This window comes from Camelus bactrianus, chromosome 3, assembly GCF_048773025.1.
Source record: "Camelus bactrianus isolate YW-2024 breed Bactrian camel chromosome 3, ASM4877302v1, whole genome shotgun sequence".
Classification (NCBI taxonomy): domain Eukaryota; kingdom Metazoa; phylum Chordata; class Mammalia; order Artiodactyla; family Camelidae; genus Camelus; species Camelus bactrianus.
Genome location: NC_133541.1, coordinates 36,078,822 through 36,094,199, shown reverse-complemented (window position 1 = coordinate 36,094,199; position 15,378 = coordinate 36,078,822). Strand labels below are relative to the sequence as shown.

The 15,378-nt window shown below is 39.2% G+C and overlaps 1 pseudogene; it reads left to right on the top strand.

Annotated features, from left to right (window-relative positions):
- Nucleotides 1-14,363: 14,363 nt before the first annotated feature.
- Nucleotides 14,364-15,063, top strand: LOC123620048 (serine/threonine-protein kinase VRK3 pseudogene; annotated as a pseudogene).
- The last annotated feature ends 315 nt before the right edge of the window (nucleotides 15,064-15,378 follow it).

The following is a 15,378-nucleotide window of genomic DNA, read 5'->3' as shown; positions in this document are numbered from 1 at the left end:
CTGAGCCGGGCCGAGACGCGGCCCTCGGTCTCGACGAGTCAGAAGCAAACAAAAATGTTTAACACCTCAGGCCCGGCCGCCCCGCCGTCACAGTCTCGCCCTCTCCCTTTCTTTTCTCCCCTTTCACTTCGCCGCGTCTGGAGTCGGAGTCGGAGCCTGGAGCTGGGGCGCCGACGTAGGCGGTCTGGCCACCCCCCCCACCCCCCGCTCTCGGAGACTCCCCAGTTTCTGCCCTGTGAGTCTCTGTCTCTTCCAGTCTCCTCCTCTTCTCTCTCTCTCTCTCTCTCTCTCTCTCTCTCTCTCTCTCTCGGTTCGCGGAATAAAAAAGATTGCAACATCGATAATGAACTTCTGTAGCCTCAGTTTATTAAGCACAGTGCCTGGCATTCTTCGCTGAAAGTTGGCGGGTCTCTCATTTATAACATTTTTGGCACCGCTGAATGAAACTGAGGAGGCGATATTTCCTTTTATATAAAACGATTACTTCACGGAAAATGCTATATTGTTTATTCCAAAGCTGCCTTTTTAATTTCTATTCTTTTCGCTTCTGGAGCGCGAAGGACAACAGACAGCGAAGTATGCAGACAAAATTCTTGGACATTCGCAGGTCACTGGGATTTGTTCTCCTACAAATTTCAAATCCGCCCCCTCTTCGCCCCCCCACCCCCAGCCTTCCCCCGCCAGACCGCCCCCCATGCCTCCTCTCGCCCTCCCACCCCCCATCTTCCACCACCCTCCTCCCACCCCCTCCACAACTGCAAATAACTCAGTGATAACAGATTTTTTTCCACCAACTGCAGGAGATAGTGCTAATCTTTTAATAAAAGATCCCATTACAATGGGATCTGTCTGGACAGACTATAATAGATCCCGAAATACAGCCGTGCTAATATTAGAAGACAGTTGTTTGGGTGCCTCTCAGACGGGCCCAAGCCCCCCTTTGAAAGTGGGCATGAATCACAAAGCCCCGCGGCCGCCGCACCTGCACCGCGCGCATTCGGTGCAGCAGGCTGGTAAAAACGGGTGACCTCGCCGCTGCTTTTCGCTTTATAATTACCGTCCTGAGTACTGGAGGGGAGGGGCGCGGGCGGTAGGGGCGGGTGGGTGGGGGCGCTGGCGTTTTGCTCACTTCAGACGGCTCTGGGGGCTCCACATCCTTTTTAATCTTTCCAGATTTATTCTCTCTCTTCCCTCTTCTCTCTTTTCCCTCCCGTTTGCCCACCCCTTCTCTTTTTTCTTTCCCTTCTTCCCCGACTCTGCTCATTCTTCCCCACCCTTTACCCTCCCCTCTTTTTTTCCCGTCTTCCTTTCTCTCTTCCCTCCAATGCAGCATTAATGTAGAGTTGTTTAGTGCCCTCTAATGGCAGACGACATTAACAATTAATAGCAAACTGTCCCCTCTGCAGGAGCCGACACTCAATGGCTGAGTTCCAAAGTTGAATTTATTCCTTCTTTATTCAGGCAGATGGACATAGTGCTTATACAGTAATGTGCTGGAGGGGAAGTTTGCTTTCTCCCCTTCAAGTCTTTTTTTTCCAGGGAAAAGTTATTTGAAGGAAAGGGGGAAGCTAACCATTATTGTTACTTGACTTTTTCGGGGGGGGGGTATAGATTTGTCTTTACAGCAGCAAGAGACACAGATTATGTTATATTAAGGTTTATCAAATCGTGTATCTAGGGTTGGAAAATAAATATTCTAAATACATAAAAATCTTAGGTAGATGGTGGGATCTTATGGTTGTGCTACCAATAGCCATTAAAACATTTTAAGACTCAAATGTAATCATATGATTTTATATTTGCCTCCTTTAAAAAATACATTTATTGGTCTTGAATCTTCTGTAGCCTCTTGAACCTGAAAAAAATCTAATTGTAGTTAAATTTTTCACCTTAGGACCATGCAAAACATTTAAATTTTACTCATGATTGGTGGTATATGAAGTCATCTTGCCTAGAAGAATACGGGGTCATATTGTAATGCATAGTTTATTTTCTCAGTACTTTTGGGACGATTGTTTTAAAGACCATAATTTCCTTGTATTTTATAACCTTATAGCAATAAAAATAGTGGTGTCACTTCCATGTTCTCAATAGATTTAACCCTTTTTCATTTACATGTGCACATAGAGTATATTGATATAAAAATTCATACACAATATGACTTTTTTGGGGGAGGATCTAATTGGCTAAATGAAAATTAGAATACATGCAGTTTTGAGGGATTAATCAAAAGAATATTTAATCTGGATACTTAAGCAAATGTATTTGGTTTATTCAGCAAGTTATTTTAGTTTGTGTACATAGAAACAACTGGTATCATAAAAAATTTCTAAATTAATTTAATCCAAGGTATGTCCACACAATTCCAGTATGATGGGTAAAAAGTAAAAATTCTGTTTCTGTTTTATTCTTTGTCTACATAATGCCAAGTACTCAGACCAGTCATTTAACTAAATTGACTGCATTGACTAGTGGGTTTGGCATCATGTGATTGTCTAGGCTAAGCCAAAGCAGACACAGTAGCTCTCATTGTAAAAATTGCCGCCGCTCACGGGAATGCTCCAGGACCAGAGGCAGACCCAATACAGGATTACTTCTTGCCCCCGAGAGGGTGGCCCTGAGGGTCAGGGTTGAGGTCACAGGCAAACACACGGTGGAAAACATAAGTGCTGTGTTGCTCTTGCCTTTGTGAATAAGCAGTTTGGTGTTTGTTTAGTGATACAAGCTCATCCTGTTTTCAGCTGCACCTTGGATAGTATTGATCTGTTTGGGAGAATGTCTGCTCCCGAATCGGCACAGATCAGTCATCAGGATTCTTGTTGGCCTTGGGTTATTTTCTGGCCAGTCTGAGGAAATGAGATACAGGTCAATATTGGTTTCATATGGGCTTCCTGTGAACATCAGCAAGAGATCCATCCAATTTCTGGGTATGAAATGGTATCACACCTGTTCAGTGACATCACAGAAAAACAGCTGCTGTTTCTTTTACTGTTTTATCTCCTGTAAATGTTAAATATTGGGTTTGTAGATGTCTAAATGTCAAGGGGACATTTTAAAATAAAAATGCCTTCTTTCATTTTTTTTGTATGCCTCCAAGTTTGACTTCTTATTTTTTTCCCTTTCTGCTCTGCCAGAAAAGTAAATGTAAATCATGAGAAACACAATAGGACCACTTTGTAGCTGACTCTCTGGGCAGCACACAAAAAGACTGCTGTTCTCTGATTGTTTTCTTGTCAGCTTCAAAAACTATCTTCCTTCTAAAGTTTATAAATTTAAAATATATAGAGCTTAGCAAATAATTCAATCTAACTCCCAAGATAGCTAGTTGAAACCGTTATCAAATTGTTGTTTGAGGCAGAACTGACCTGGTTAAATTTTAGTCCCTAAAAAGAAAATATGGAGGGGGTAGGGTGAGGTTATATATGGAATTTTTGGAAATAATGAACTAAGTAGCTTTTATTTTTTGCTTTAAAATTAACCATCAAACTTTTTTGAAGTAAGGGATTTTCCAAAATGAATATTAAAATTTCAAATGCAGATAATCAACCTTGATTAACAAAATTTAAGCACTTGAGAAACAGGCTGAAGTGATTTTAAAATCAGATTTTGTTCTTCTAGGTACAGAACAGTTACTTAATGCGTCATAGTCCTAGGTGTTGTGTAACTTCATAGACTAGGATGAGGATTTGAGGTCAGGGGTAGTAGTTCTGTATTGGCTGAATTGTTGCAGAACTAAGTTAAGAAATGTGAGTACATAAAAGCAATGTTTATCCAAGAGGTCCAAACCACCAGTTGATTAAGTTTTTAAAAAGTCATTAGAATATATGGTTTTTAAACATACTACTGAGAAAACAATCAACTGATTACCTGAACGTTTCTATTTTCAGTGTTGCTTTTATGTTATGTAGAGTCAGCCAATCATGGACAGCCCTTTCTTTTTGATACTACTGGTTTCTAACGTTTCTATTGCTTTATTTTGCCCTTCAATTTCAGAAATATTTTGGGTTTCCAGAAGTCATCTATGCTATGTGGCACATAGTCACTTAAACCAGCCGTATAAGCATATTCAAGTTTAATATAACTAAGTCATTAAAATAAACCATAGTAAGGAATTCAAATTATGTCTCAGGATAGGAATGTTATATTGGATTAGTAGAAACTTCTAATAGTTTACTGTATTTTAGTTCAACTGTGACGGCACAAATGATTCATATATTTATATGAATGAAAATATCAGTGTATGATCTTTAGCACTTTTAACCCTGATTCTGTTTATATTTCCTACTGTATGGAAAGGGTGAGGAGAGCAAATCAGTATTTGCTGTTCTGTTTCCCTACTTTGTGACTGAAACAATGTGTCAGTCAAAGTCAGTTCCACCTTTCTGGATTATTCATTGGTTGAAGGTGAGCTGATATGTTACTTTTGTATATTATGGTTTCTGTTACCTCATTTTAGCTTCCCATAGAGTAGCAGTGGTTTGCACATTTAATAATTAGTTCTTTTCTAAATGTTTGTCCATTCAATATTGCAGTCAGTAGTTGACAGAATTGCTGTTTAATCATCCATGGTGTCATTTGTATTTTTTTTTTTATTTGACATGAATCCTATTTCATTTCTGATGTCTAATTTACCCCAAAAGTGAAATGTTATATTTATGATAGGTCCAAAGTTCACAAGACAGACATGGCTTTATGCATCCTATTGCATCTTTCTATAGATTTTTAGTTAGTCATCTTTCCTCAAAGGGGAAGTCATTCCAAATCTATATTGCATTTGCCTTTGCACCTCATAAGTATGAATGGATCTATTACTGGGTTCTCTATTTTGTTCCATTGATCTATTTGTTGATCCTATGCCAGTCTCACATCATCTTGACCACTGTGACTTTGTAGTAAGTAAGGAAGTCAGGTAGTGTAGTTCCTCCAACTTAGTTCTTTTTCAAGATTGCTTTGGGTATTCTAGTTGCATTTTCATATAAATTTTAGAATCCACTAGTTGGATTCTACCAAAAAAAAAAAAAAAAGTAAAGAAAAGAAAAGAAAAGAAAAAAGCTTGATGGGATTGTGATTGGGATAGATCAGTCTGGGGAGAATTGACCTTTTAAAGATATTGAGTTTTCAAAACCATGAACATGGTATATTTTTCCATTTACTTAGGTTTTCTTTAATTTCTCTCAACTATGGTCTGTAGATCCATTTTATATTTTGACTGTTTTTGAAAAACATGCTGAAGCAGGGTAATAAATGAAGTTTTCAGCTCTTTATCACAAAGGAACTCAATAGGTTATAAAGATTTCCTGGTTCAGGTTTATACATGTCTTCAGATTTTCTAAGGCTGACTATCTATGGTCAGTCAAAAAAAATATATTGAGCACATTTTCCAGGAGTGATGTGCTAACTCATCAAGATCTCTTGCATGCATTCTTTTGGTGTTTCTCTTAGACCATAGTCACTCCTTTAAATGAATAATTTCTGTCACCATAAGATTCCCAGTGAGTGTTACAAATGACCCTTTATTGGTTAGTGTTTTGTTGAATATTCTTTCAGAATTTTCATGTGAATATATTCCTACTCAAAATAATCCATCATCATGCTTAAGTTTTGAGAGGTGGAAACATGCAGTTCCTGTTGTGCCAACATTATGTGGCAGTTACTTTTTGTCTGTATTCTTTATTGAAGAGTTATGTCATCTTTTCATTTGTCATTGCTCTCCCTGATTCATTCATCCTCCCTGTGGTTTCTTTTCCTCTTATATCTCATTTTCCGTCCACCAGAAGGATTAGTACTATAACCCAAAATTGTACCTTTTGCAGCATATATTGGCTTATTTTTTTCATGTAAATGCTACATTCAAAAGTAAACTATACTTTATATTGTTTATCCAACAGTACTATTAAATATTTAACAATGGGTTGAGGTCAAATGGTGATGACACAACATGTGGAAATAAAGAACAGATGATGCATTAAGTGTTGAAATAAATTATTTCAACACATGGTGAACCTTGGTATTTTTTTGGACTGGAATAGGAGTATGTATATTTTGAAGACTAGTAGATGAATGACTTAAAGGCAGTTTTGGTCAATGTATGCTTAATCTCCCATAAATAGTCATTCTTTAACAATATAAATTTTTTGTGTATATAGGAGGCTCATTTATTTGATTTTCCAATACATTAGTTAAATGATTCTTCTAAACTAGTCTCAGTGTGATTTCCTTGCAAACAAGGATATGAAAATCATCAACATGAACCATGTGTTAATGGCTCACATGCTGGGCAGATGGAAACATAGTGTGGAAGAACTATTTAGTTGAGATCATTTTGGCCTCAAGACGTCTAATCTTTGCTTTAATAGAAAACATTGCTTTGGCCAGCCAGATGACACAACCATCACAATGTCAACATTTTCATTTTGCCAGAGCACCAGATTTCCTGAAGAAACTTTTAGGCAGTGATTCCTAACTTTTTCTTATTCACTGTCTATCTGAGAAACTATTGAAAGATATGAACCATTTCCTTGGCATAGTGCACATAAACCAACACATATACACCTGCACAAAATTTTGCATTCATTTTTAGGAAGGTTGTAAGTATTTTGAAATCTATGCATGAATCCTTGCAGGGTTCCATGGACCCCAGATCAAGACCCCTGATTTTGAAAGATCCAACTGCTAGATGGTCTGATTATTCTGCCTGTGCACCCCAATCAGCCTATCTGTTTTTCAAGAATCATTCAAACCATAGTTAGTGTGTCCTCCCTAGAATAATTCCATATATTAATGTGTCTTACATAATTAACCAGTGTTAACCATTAGAACAACTGTCTTGAGAGGGTTCAAAATACACACACATACACACACCCCGATATGCATCTATCTATTATTTTGTCTTTTAATAATAGCTACCATGTATTGAGTACCTATTTCATGCCAGGAAGAGGAAATATATCATCTCTATTTTCTTAACTACTTTCCAGATAGATGATATTATCACCATTTCCTAGATCTCTCCACAAAACCAAAGAAAGCTGAGCCAGGAAAACTTTATAGCCCAGCATTTAGGAAGGGATTGTACTTTAGCATTCCAAAAAGTAATGAGCAAAAGAAACAGCTCTATAAGGAATACTATATTCTAAACAACTTAACATACTTTTACAAATGATGTTTTTCTACTGTATGCATAAAATCTGCAGTTGAGGCACACAAAATTTGCTAAAGCAAATAGCTTACAGTCTTTCTGTGGCTTAATTTTCCACATAATTTCAACAAATATTTATTAAACGTCTGTGATAGTTTCCAGACTCTGTGGTACAGATAGAGAAGAAAACAAGGCGAATCTAGTTGCAGCCTGCTTAGCACTTTTGAGATAACAGGGACGGCAGATATTAAATAAGTGCAAATAATAAATTGTGATGAGGATGGCCAGGGAAGGTCTTCCTAATGAAGTGACATTTAGCTGAGACCTTCCTTGTGTTTGAGGAGGGGTTATCCAGCAGAAGGTAGTGCATGGAGGAGATGGTGGAAGAGTATTTTTGAAGCCCAGGAGGCAAGAGAAAAATCGTTTGAGGAACCAAAAGATGTTTAGTAATGACCAAAGCACATACTTAGAGATGAAAAGTGGAAATTGAGGAGATGGAAGAAGTTGATGGTGCAGGTTACATGTGTGCTTATAAAAATCCTGGGTTCACTGGTTGCCCAGAGGAAATCCATGGGAATATTTGACCTGGAAATGTTCTCTGTGTCTGAACTGTGGAGACAGACTTTGAAGGCACTAGCACTGGTGAAAGGCTACCTTTTGGGATGCCATCCCTGCAGCAGAACTCTATCAGGGTTGAAGAGGAGGATAGATTTAAGACATGGTTAAGAGGTAGAATTGATACGTTCTGTTGATTGATGGAATGAGGGAGATGAGGGAGGAGAAGGACACAGGGATGACTCTCGGGTTTCTGGTATGAATAAGGATGTGGATGGTGATGTCATTTCCTGAGATAAACAACACTGGTGGAGGGGCAGGTTTCTGTTTGGGACTTGTGGGATTCAAGAAATTTTGAATGCCCTGAATTGCTAAGGTCATCTTTGTGAACAAATCTGTTGTGGGTAACACAAGACAGTCTTTCTTTCTGACCCTGAAAATAGGCAGATCTACCTAGATATGACCAATTACAACCAAGAATACAAAGCACTTTGAATGAACTAACTAAACAAATGAACACAAATGGGTGGTTATTTCATAAATCAATACCAAGAAAATACATGTGCCCCTTTGCACTTTCTAAGCGCTAGCTTTAAAGGGTAGCAGCAACTCAATATATAAAACTTACATGAGGATAGGATGAAAGGGGCCCAAGCACTCTCTTAAGATACACAACTGTGTGGGAATCTTTATGTTGTGTAAATCTATCCCAGTCCCAGAAGGCATTGCTATCCAGGATCCAGCTCCTGAAGTGGGGATGGAGAGAGTAGAAGATGAGAAATCCATCTTCAGCTACTTCGGGTGTTCATTCATACATTATACAATGTTTATTGTGTGAACAGAATTAATTGAGTACAATTGAGTAACAATTGGTAGCAAAACCATTAAATGAATAATTGATGGGGAATTGACATTTATGTCAATATTTATATATCCTCACTAATATTTGGGTTGTGCTCACTCTTTAGCTGTTCTGGATAATACTGCTATGAATATACTCATACAAGTTTTTTACAACCTATATTTTCATCTGTCTTGTATATCTAGGAATACTATACATGTAAACCTAGAAGTGGAATTACTGGATCATAGATAACTCCATTTAAACTTTTTGATTTGCTACCAAATTGTTTTCCAACAGTATTTTGGAAACTGTTCATATTATATTTAATTCCACCAACAAAGTACGAGTGTTCTAATTTCTCCACATTCTTGCCAGCCCTTGCTAGTAACTGCTTTTTTTTTTTTATAGCCATATTAATAGGTGTGGTATCTTAAGTTTTTTTTTTTCCCAAAAGTAATAGATTCTTTTTGAAACTAAAGTCATATAAAGAGATTTTGTAATGAGGAAGCAAATGACAGCAGCCTGTACATTTCAGAGGAAAAAAATTCAAATGCACAACAGTGAACTTTAGTTTTGGTGGATGCATTTGAGGAAAGTAGCTTATAGAGACTGCAACACAATATAAACAATTCATTGAGGAAGAAAACACATTTCTCAGGTAGAGTGAAAAACTGTGAGATTACAAGAAGTCAACGCCCCATCAACACAGAAAGATTCAAGTCTTGCTACTAAAGCACTGGTGGGGGGTGGGGGAGGGGGAGAGTGAGGGGCACTTCTAAAGTTGGAGGTCATTTGATTTTATGTCCAGGGCTTAATTCCTTGTGTCCTGCCTTCCCCTTTTTGTGGCTTGGATTCACATTTTCCAGTGTAGTTTTAACAATACGTTAAACTAATGTAATTTTTTATTTTCTAATTTTTAACTTCAGTTTTTTACTTTATAATTTTCATAGCGCCATCAAAATCTTGATTTTTTTATATCATTAATTAAATCATTTACTTTTCTTTTTCTATGTTATAAAGGATATGGTTTCAAAACCTTGCTTTTTTATGATACAGAAGATCTTAAAACCTATTTTTAAAATGTTTTCTCTTAGAATTTGTTCTTTAGATTTTTGGCCTTCTTTGTGGAGAGAAAGCTCTCTTTTATCAGGGCTGGATTTGGAAAAGAGAATATAGAATTTACTGAAGCAGAAACACAGGTGAAGGGATAGTGGTATGTCTTGGTAACTTAGGAAAACAGAACTTTTTTTTTTTCCCTGAGTACAAAAGTTAAAAAGAACATTTGGAAAATATAGTAAAGGAGAAAGTTGAAATCATGTGTTTTCTTACCACCCAGAGATAATGATTATTAATGCTTTGGTGTATATTCATCCAGATTTTTTTCTATGTATAAAAACAATGACTCAGAAGATCACCAATACTAGTCCTTTTGGGCGTGTAGAATCTCACCAACAAAGACGTAGGGATGCTGCAAATAATTCCCACTTTTCAGGATTCTTGCCAACACACAGAGTCTAGCTCTAGGAAGGAAGGCTCATAGGAAGTAGACGGGATTCAGGGTTCTCAGCCTGCAGACTGAGTTTCAAGCAGGGTTCCAGATCTCACTGCCAGTGAAGAAGACACAAGATGGAAGGCTCGTGCGTCAGGGGAAACTGACCTGCTGCCAAGCTCTTTAAGAATGGTAGGGTTATGGCTACTCTGTTCCTCATTTTTCTGGTAGGACTGTCTCAGGAAAGGGGATGGACTTGTCCTCTATTGATGGAGCTCATCAGAGGCTCCAACCTGGGGTTCTGAGGAAAAGAAAGGCAGATAACCAAGCCAAGGACTAACACCATGCAGGTTGAAAATAAGTCTTATTTCTAATTATAGTTACACATTTTTTTTTTCTGAAAAAAGAAGTCTTTAAAACTGTTTTAATATGATGTCTTTTTTCTCAGCTCAGGCTACTAGTGGCCTTAATTGAATGTTTAAAGAAGTACCATAAAGCTTGCTCATAGACTATATTATATTCATTAAAATGTTAATGAAAGAAGTAGAAAATTGTATTGTGTTATGTGAAGCAATTAGAGATATTTGAGGAATGTGTGTTCTTGTTGGCCTCACAATAGCTAGACAGCTTTTAGCTTTCAGCCAAAGTGTTTTTGTCCCCCCTAGAAACTTTTAATAAGATACAAGCCATACATCAGTAGTCCAATCGTGGGTGTTCAATAAATATTAAACACTAACAACAATTGTTGAAATTTCCTATGTTATGTCTGCCCTAGAAAGGATTTCTTCAGCAGAGCTATGGATTAAGGACAGCCTGGGGCTGCAAGAAAGAGAGACATAGAAACTTTGCCCACAGCCCAGTCCCACACACCAATGTGTCAGAACAAAAAGATCAGTATATGGCGGTAACTTCTGCGGTCCTCCCAGCACACTGAGCTGCCTTTTCTTGCTATTGGCCCTTTATGAATAAGGAGTTGACTCAGCCTGTGATAAGGCAACTGAGAAGTGCTGGCATTTTGAAAAGGATAACCTGTGAATATGGTCTTGGGTTTTACTTACATATTTACATCTCCCCAGGTCTAGCTGCAACTTGAGAGGAAGCTGGAAATAAGGAGATAAGGATTCTTTGGCCCAAATGAAGGGCAGAAGTTAGTCTCCCCTCTGATCTGCACTCTGGATCTCGTATCTGTGCGTTGAATCTCTACTGCATGAGGGACAAGTGCAGACTGTGCAACAGAGGGCCCCTGTGTGCATCTGACAGGAGAAGTTTGTTCTGAGTGTCACAGTGTTGTTTTCACCTGGACAGGCTAGAACAGTCTGGGTCAAATGGTGGGGGAGGGTGCGGGGAAAGGACAAATGCTCAGGGAGCTGAACAATGAAAGCTCACATGCTACACGGACAGAAAGGAAAGGAGAGCACAGCCAGCTCAGTGAAACCGCTGGTTAGCTGAGGCAACGAGAAAGTGGAATGGGGATTTCAGGAAGAATTACATTGTAAAGGCTGAATATCATCAGGGGGCTCAGAACCATGTACTGGAAAAATGATGGGAAACGCAGTGATACGTCCATTAACCAAAGCACCATCACCATCCATCATCTTCCGTCTGTGATGAGGATTCAAGACTCAAGAGAGGCCTGTCTTGACCTGTGTCTATACTTCATGTTAAGTATTTATTTTTGTACTTGGTATTAGGAGACGCTGCCGCTGATGGCATTACGATTCATGTGTGAGAGCGGGGCTCAAAAGCTGCCCGATTAATGACGCATAGTTCAATGGCGTCTAAGTACGCATGTAGACAGGCTGTCTGTCTGTCACCATTGGTAACTTTCCCTCTTCACCTCTGGGGCTGCATGAAATCTCAGTTAACAAAAAGCTCCTCCAGGTTTGAACTATGCAGCACTGATTTGTTGACTGCTGTGGTTTCCCAGAGCCAGAGAATATGCCGCGTGGCTAGCTGTTGAGCTTCTACACATTCTTCCCAGTTTTCTTTTGTTGACCCTGCTTCTAATCAAGCCCCTTTGGCTTACGGTGGGTGCAGCTGCTGTGGTTTAGTGCATATGTCTGGGGCAGAGATTCAATGAGCAGAGCTTAGATGCTGATGGAGTGACTATACCTTGGATCTTTGTTTTTGGCACTCTTGCGTTTCCACTGATGTTAATTATGGCGCATGGGTGATGCTGTGGAAACTGCGGGAGGGAGCAGATGGGAGTCCAAGTTACTGTCATTCTTCCTTAGGAGAAATCCTTACAGTGCAGAGGTTTACTTTGGTTGACTGCTTGATGCCATGTCTCGGTCCTTTTGAGGTGATGTCCACCAGAAGGCAGCTTTTTTGAACAAGTGTTCTATTTTTTTAAGGCTGCCCATGCATTTCTGAACAAGTTTCCTAGGAAGGGGCATTTGCAATTAGTTCTCCTCATTGGATTTCTGGAAATCTCCTCTGTGAGGATGAGAATACCACCTCAGTCTTTGGATCATATTTTTGCCTTGGTATGATTTTGTATCATCTGGGACAGAATTCCATGGAATCACATGTATTTTCTTATGCTTTGGGTTTAGAAGTACAGTCAATGAATATATAGAAGTTCTTGAATGATTGCACCAATGTTGCATGATCCTGCCTTCTGTGCTGGCTTGATTTTTAAGAGAATGCTGGGCATAGTCTGATTCTGGCTTTTAGAATCACGGTTTTGTCTAGCACACTGCACAAATAGATGTACCCAAATTCAACTGGTGGTGAAGAGCAGATTTCATAGCTTTAGTAAAGTCTGCCACCAATCTAACATGCTGGCTTCATCATTATTTTAGAAGTTTAGGAAAACTTTCTTGTCAAGATACCTACTTGTTAAGATTTTGGTATAAGGGTCTGAGTTAGGCTAACAATATACATTGAACTGATAGTATCAAAGATGTGGAAATGAAGCAGATCAGGGTAAAGTTTAAATTCAAGAACTAAGTTCTGTGCTTTTTGAGGATTATCCCTGATACCACAGAACTTGAACCTCTTGCTTCATTGAGGAAAAAAGCCTGTCTGTAGACAGATGTGACATTTGGACACTTGTTTTTATTACTGCATTCTATATTCTGTTTCTTATTAAAACTGCTCTTTTCCAAATAGGTTTATATGCCTTGGTCAAAATAAAAACAAAAGAGATGAAATGTAGACATAGGAAGATTTCTGTTACTTATTAAGTAGAATGGTTGATACGAAATGATTTATGGGTATAAAAATTAGAGAAATATGTATTTAATATATGAAACATTTAGTGTATTTAGAAATGAGATGTCTTACACATTATGAAATAAATTGCAATATTGGGGGATTAAAGAGGGATTTACCTTTCTACTTTTGGGTATTTGAAGTCTTGTAAAAATATATTAATTTTGCAAAGAAAAAATGCGTATTGTCAACTTTGGCTATCTTTGAGGAGAATACTAGCCTTCTATAAAGTGAAGCAGCATTTTTTAATGGTTGTTTAGGTACCTAAGGATAAAATATAAATTCAAGCAGACTCTTAGATGAGAGAACTCTTGAGTATTCAGGTTCAGCATTCCTCAGAGATAAAATTGAAGAGAATAAACATTAAAATTTCAACTATTTGAATACAGAATGAAGCTTGCTCAGGTTTATAAACTTGTGGCTATTCACTTTATTATACACAGCTACTTATGCTCTTGACCTATGAGGGAACAACAACAACAAAAAAGGTAGATCTGATCTCATTTCTTAAAAGATTGTCTAATTAAGGCAGAGAGTGAAGACTTGAACAGCAATGGACTAATCGCAAAGTAACCTAAAATCAAGTTAATGGCCATGTGGTACACATAGTATACATAATTTCCAAAGGAATTCAAGATAAGAAAATATTTTGTGTGAATCTGTTAGTTTAGCTGTTCACAGTCATTATGTTTCCAAGACAGGATAATTTGAAATGACAAATTCAACTCAAAAAATAAAGATGAATAAAGCATACTTAGTGATCCCCAGAAGATAATAGTTTTTATAATCTTTATAGGTAAAATGCTATAAAGCCTGTGCTTTTCATAAATTGGCACTATTTATTCCTCCATAAGTAATTAAATTTTCCAAAGAAGTCAAAGAAGTGGTCATAACATATGGAAGAGACCTCAAAAGAGAATTATTTTATTACGAGAAGAATGAATAGAAGGGTAGTCTAGGCAGAAGCAGAAGAAATAGTGCCAATTTTTGAAAAGCACAGGCTTCTGAGGCGGGTACTGTAGCTGGTGAGTCCGGAAAGATTAAATTGTACAGGTTAATGGCAGATTAAGACATTTAGATTTGATCTTGTGAACAATGTGAGACATTAAAGGCCATAAAACATGACTAGATCTGTAACTGTTACTATGAAATACATCCAGAAATATTCAGGAATTGAAACAAGAGTTCCGGCTTGCGCAGCTGCAGTCCCGCCTCTGGGCAGAGGGTGCGCGCGCAGCGACGCCTGCTCCCAGCGGCCGTTTCTGCGGCGCAAGTCGGGAAGGACGCTGAGGTGGAGTTTCCAGCCCGGTGAATCTGAGGCTCGGGCTGTGGCCCCATAAAGCATAATCACCTTCTGTCCAGATTGTGGCAGAAGTATCGGAGCACTGTTCGAATTCTGCCCCTACCGCGGTGAACCTTTGCTCCCAGAGGAGCGTCAGGTCCCAGACCTTCGTCAGAGTGCTTGAAGCAGCCTTCTGAGGCTCGAGGAGGGAGCTGAATGCCGCTTCTGGAAATCTCTTTTAAGAAAGTGCAGTGGGCCAGCTCTGTCACCTCTCCATCAGCCCTCTTCTCAGACGGTGAGAGTCCTGGGTCTGAAGATACCTTGAGTCCCCTCGAGAGACCCAAAGGTCCTGGTGTAGACCCCAGCCCTCTAAAGCGGCCTGCACGCGACCAAGTGAAGCCCTCAAACACTGAAGTGAAACCGAGTGACCGCCTTGCTTGAGGCCTTGCCCGGGGAAACGGTGCTGACAGACAGGAGTGGGCAGCACTGCAAACTATGGATCCCTCCGGACCAGGGATGATCAAGGCATTCTCTATTAAGGTACACTGTCCATGGAGGGCAGGTGCTGGGCTGGGCCCAGTCATCTCAGTGCCACGGTGAGGGGAGGGGGATCCCTTTCTCCGAATGGGAATGAAATCCATATCCCAGCTGCAGACCTGCCTCTAGGCAACCTTCTCTTAGACTCGGGACTGCAAACCTACCCCCTACAGGGGCAGGGCAGGTAGAATAAATGAGTGCTGGACTCTGGGAGTAGGTAATTGGGAGTGGTGGGGACTGTGGCCAACTGGAGAGCTTGTGCCCGGTGTAAAGAGGGTTCTCTTCTTCAGTGGCACCTAGTGCTGTCATGTGGGAGT